This window comes from Hibiscus syriacus, unplaced genomic scaffold (genome assembly GCF_006381635.1).
Source record: "Hibiscus syriacus cultivar Baekdansim isolate YM2019G1 unplaced genomic scaffold, ASM638163v2 tig00111131_pilon, whole genome shotgun sequence".
Lineage (NCBI taxonomy): Eukaryota > Viridiplantae > Streptophyta > Magnoliopsida > Malvales > Malvaceae > Hibiscus > Hibiscus syriacus.
Window position 1 is genome coordinate 1,075,143 of NW_024062991.1, and position 5,089 is coordinate 1,080,231.

Sequence of the window (5,089 nt, forward strand, 5' to 3'; positions counted from 1 at the left end):
TTATTTACCAAAAAAAATTATTTGAAAGTGTCCTTGTGCTTACCAAAGTAATTTAATTTTGTTCATAAGAGCCGTGTATCCAATAGTCTTACCTAATAGACGAACAATAACCGTCCTTCGCATGTTAGAGTCGATTGAATTATGAACCTGATTGGAGAATTGGATTATACCCGGGTATGAGCCACTTATGTCGAAGACTACATCGCCCTCCAGAAGAGCAACTTCATCTTCCCCAAAAATAGTATTGCTCAATTGACCAAGATCGGCACCCATCAACTAGCCTCATAAGATTGCATAATGGGGCTTTCCGTACTTTTTGAACCATCCTTAGCATTTATTGGCTTCAGAATCCCCCTGCGATTCCTCACCCATAGAGGTGTCTTGATTCACCAATACAGGCGCAAAACCAGGAGAGCCATGATCAGAGATATTAATTCCCTGTGATACTTCGTTTCTGTCCTTAGGCACCCGTTGGTTATCCAAGGGGACCGAGGAGCCTGGTCTTTCCAAAGTGTCCGGTTATAGTAGTCATGGCGGCCACCAGAGAGGCGGAATAGATTCGTTCATGCACAAACTAATCGGGAAAACAAGGATTCGCAAGATCCTAAAATTACAGAGCACAAAAATTTATGAAATTTAACTCTTAGTTTTAGCGCATCCTTTTGAATATCTTAGTTTCAATTTTTTTCAATACACATGAAAAAAATGAATAAACATATAAAACTAAATCAACATAACAAAGCATAGCATTGGGAGATAACTATATTTACAAGACTGATAAAACAATGTTTACAATCTTCCACTCACATCACATTACACAAACTCTGATCATTTGGGAAACTAAAATAAATGACATAATCTTATGCTACAATGTACAAGTTTAGCAAGTCAAATCTCGACATTAGATAAGGACACAACCGACCGTATCAAGAGCTGTAATCATTTACCATATGTAGGGCATTGCATTCTTCCAAATTCACCCCATAATGGACTTACCACATTAACATTCTGGAAGGGAATGAGCAGATGCAAAAGGTGAAAAACTAGCAGCTGACCCACTACAATGCAGTGGATTCAGTTGGCAACCTGAAGAACTGACTAAACTTGGTGACATGTTGCTTGGCTTGGAAAATATCGGGACATGTATCTTCCATTAAGCGGTGATACAGATGGATAATTCAACGAGGCAGGTGAAACTAAATGAGAAGTATGAGATCTTTGAGAAGATGCGTTTCTAAGGTCTACTGAGCTTCTGCTATAGCTCATGGGAGGAGATTGATGGTAGGACCTAAATGATTGCAGAATATATGGAAGGCCAGCAAGAGAGTGAGTCTGAGAAGCCAGTGGAGATGCCCATGCTGCTGGGGGCAATTTGTATGGATGATGATGATGCTAATGACCTAAAGGTTGATAACACAGAGGAAACTGAGCTTGGGGTAGTTGAAAGCAATGGTGTACTTTCTGTTGCTGGTAAACCACCTGCGGTGGTTCTTGCATCATGCTTGCAAACAGGGCAAAATGTTCTCCATGTTGTAAGCCAAGAATCAATACAGAAAGCATGGAACTCTGAAAAATGTCGGGAAATATTAAGATATACACACATTAAAAAAAAACACAACAAATTAAAATAAGGTTACAATCAAGTGTTGAAGCTTTACAGAAGTCACTATATTATGTAGGCAAGAATGATACCGAAAGTCTACATTCACAGCTCATGCTTTGTGTCCCGAGAACAGAAATAGGACAGCCACCAAAAAATGTCTCATGAATTGGGGGCTTAATCACTATGCAACATTCATGCGAACAGACATTGGATCATCACATTAACAAATATAATTACCAGATAAAATAGTAAGCAATGTCATCCTCAGTGTGTAAGAAGCTTACTGTGACAACATGGAAGAATCCTGAGCTTCTCTCCAATGGTATAATCTTCAAGACATACTGCACATTTCTTGAAGTAGAATTATCATCCAAGACAGCAGTGAATATCAAGCTAGGCATTGCTTTTACTAAACGCTTGTTCATTCCATGGAATTCACGAACTGAGAAGATCGAGGATGTTCTCGTCTAATGTGATGCCTGCGTACAAAGAACAAGTCGCGAGCGCTGCCGACATGGCAAGTAAAGATATAAAGGAGATAGCCATGATCGACCATGCAGAGTTTTCAAAGGTAGGGCTTAGCCATAGCTTGATATCAGTGGACCCATACTTTTGAGTATTTCACCAGAAGCTTTGGAAACAAAGACAGCATGTATCTTTATGCCAGCAGCATTCCCTGCCACTGTAAAAGAAAATATTACGAGGTAAAGTTAGATGCACCACAAAGAAAATCATACATGTTCCAGGGAAACAATAATGACCGATAGAAATTAACATCTGCCACTCAAGGAGACACTAAAAAGATAACAAATAAATTTGACCTGGAAGAAATATGTATGAATAATGGAAGCATATTTATAAATCTAGAAAGAAATCTTACTAAAGATTTGGTCTCAATTCTCACTCTTCTTCAAAGCTTTCTGTTATCCAGTAAGAATACACCACAATATTATATAACATATCTTTAATTTCAAGCACACACTGAAATTTTCAATATACTTTAACAAAACAGTATCTTCCAACATCCAAAAAGTTACTTGTGAAGATGGTTTTGCAATTACAAGTGTGATTGATTAAATCAATTATAGTTTGACTGGAATAATATATTTACTCAGCCAGAAGTAAATCTAAAGAAATCAAGATATAAGCATTATGAGTTATCATAGTAAACTGCTTGAGTGTAGTATGCATACTGCTTTAAGAATCACATAATACACAATTGAGTTCTACATGCATGTGGCAAGTGTTGAATTAATATGAAATTCAAAGTCATTCACACAATTTAATGCCTCAGAAACAAAATCAAGAATGTAATGTTATCATGGTGACCCAGAGATAAATTGCAGAGTGAAAGATGAAAAAGTGTCTATCTATAAGAAAACAAAATTATGGCATCATGACTACCAATTAACACTAAACTATCATCCATCAAATATGTGGAGAATGATTATTATCGAAAAGTCCGAAAGGGTTGAACAAAAGATTAGCAATGGCACTGATGCGATCAAGAGTTAGTAGCAAATAATGTCAAAAGGCAATCAAAGGGTTTCACGAAGACAAACATGTTATATAGGATTTACAATTTATTTATTCAGCATATCCTGTTTAAGGTATTTTAGAATCCATTCACAAGAAAAAAAAGGCATATTCTATGCATTTAAAAAAGGCTCCAATAATGATTACTGGCAATAAATTGCTAGAATGGCTCAAGTATCTTTCTAGTAAAACCAAGTTTACCAAAAGCAAAATATGCAATTTCAATCATTCAAAATGAAAAGGTGTTTTTAAAGGAATGGGACTTACTTGCAACCAAGGAACCATCATCATTGTCATAGACAATAGCGGCTTTGAAACCCCGCCTTTTGCACTCTCCTTACTTTCTCATCAAAAACCGCATCCTCCTCTAATAACCAGCGCAAAGGGAGAAGTAATATTGGAAACCTTTCAACACTATTACTCAAATCCGAACAGGCATCGATAGGATTTGCCAATATAATACCCCACATTTCCCAGACACTTTAACTGGTGGAGCTGAAAATTATCAACAACAAAAATGAAAACATCAAGCGAGAATCAATTATATGTCAACACCAATATACAAACAAAACATTAAATCGCATATTCATTCACAAAGAAAAGATTCAATCTTTCTCGATTTTCCAGCACTTTATCAGCAACCAAACAGGAAAAGCTGAGAGCAAATCTTTAAAAAAATATAAAGAAAAAAAAAAAGAGCTTACCAAAATTAGCTTCAACAGCGTCGAAAGTGATAGTAATGTTGTTCCCAACCAGCAGCACACTAGCTGAAGCCATCCAACAAACACCCAAAAAACAGAGGATCCATAACAATAATATCACAACACCTTAATCTTCATCGAAAAAATAATTTTAAAAAGATTCCAAAATAATCCTAAATCTCAGTAGAAAGAAAGAGAGATGATTCCGTTGGGGTTTGAGAAGGAAATGGGCACATCAGCTTCCATTAGCTAAATACAAAATAGATGGAAACAGAAGAAAACCCTAATTCTACTTCCAGAGCTTGATGATTTGTAGATTTACGATCTGTTAGAATTTTTTCCTCCATTTTCGCTATTGATTCAAACACAATCGCAGAAACGAAAGTATCTTTTTCTTTGTCAGTTCCTCCGCTCCAATTTCAAATCATATAAATGCATAATAGGAAAAAAAGTAATTTATTATATTCTATTGTTTTTTTATGGAAATTATTATTTTTATCCGAGGAAAATTATTTTATAAAAAAAATTATGATTCACGTCACACACGCACACTATTAAAACGAAAAATCAAAATATATTATTAGTTAAATTGTTCTTATTTCATTTAGTTTTTAAATTTAATTTTTTTAACTATTAACGATAATTTTTATGTGACACATGTTAGTTTTTTATTTTTAATTACCACATTATATTTTTTATTCATTATTATTTAATTAATTTTGTTCAACCAATTAAGATAATGTGTCACCAACTATGGAGATAAAAAAAAAACTTTTTAGCTTGTAATATGAATTCAACTTAAGTCTCTTAAGTTGGTAGAGCACAAGGTTCTTAACCTTGAGGTCGTGGGATCGAGTCAACGGAGGACATTTCATAATTCGGAGGTCTCTTACAAAAGTTGCTCTTAACCTGGTGTTGGGGCCTACTTCTTACCTCCCCTTACTCATACATATGAGAAAAAGGGACAGCCATTTTTTAAGTCTCTTAAGTGAGAATAAATCATTCAACTATTAAGCTAACCTAGTCATTTGGAAAAATTTCACCATATTTATATTTAAATTATATAATAGATTCACCATAAAATTATTTTTCGATGATTATAAGATTCAAATATGAGACACTTTAAATAATCATCGAAGGCTTATTCGCTCAACTATAGTGTGAAATATTTTATTACAATAAAATTAATACTTACCTATCATTATTAAATCAGACGACTAATTATTTTATTAGAATTTAAAAATATATA

General features: G+C 34.5%; 1 pseudogene; it reads right to left on the bottom strand.

The window, feature by feature from the left end:
* Window positions 1-737: 737 nt before the first annotated feature.
* LOC120154509 lies at window positions 738-4,239 on the bottom strand (annotated as a pseudogene).
* Between the last annotated feature and the right edge of the window lie 850 nt (window positions 4,240-5,089).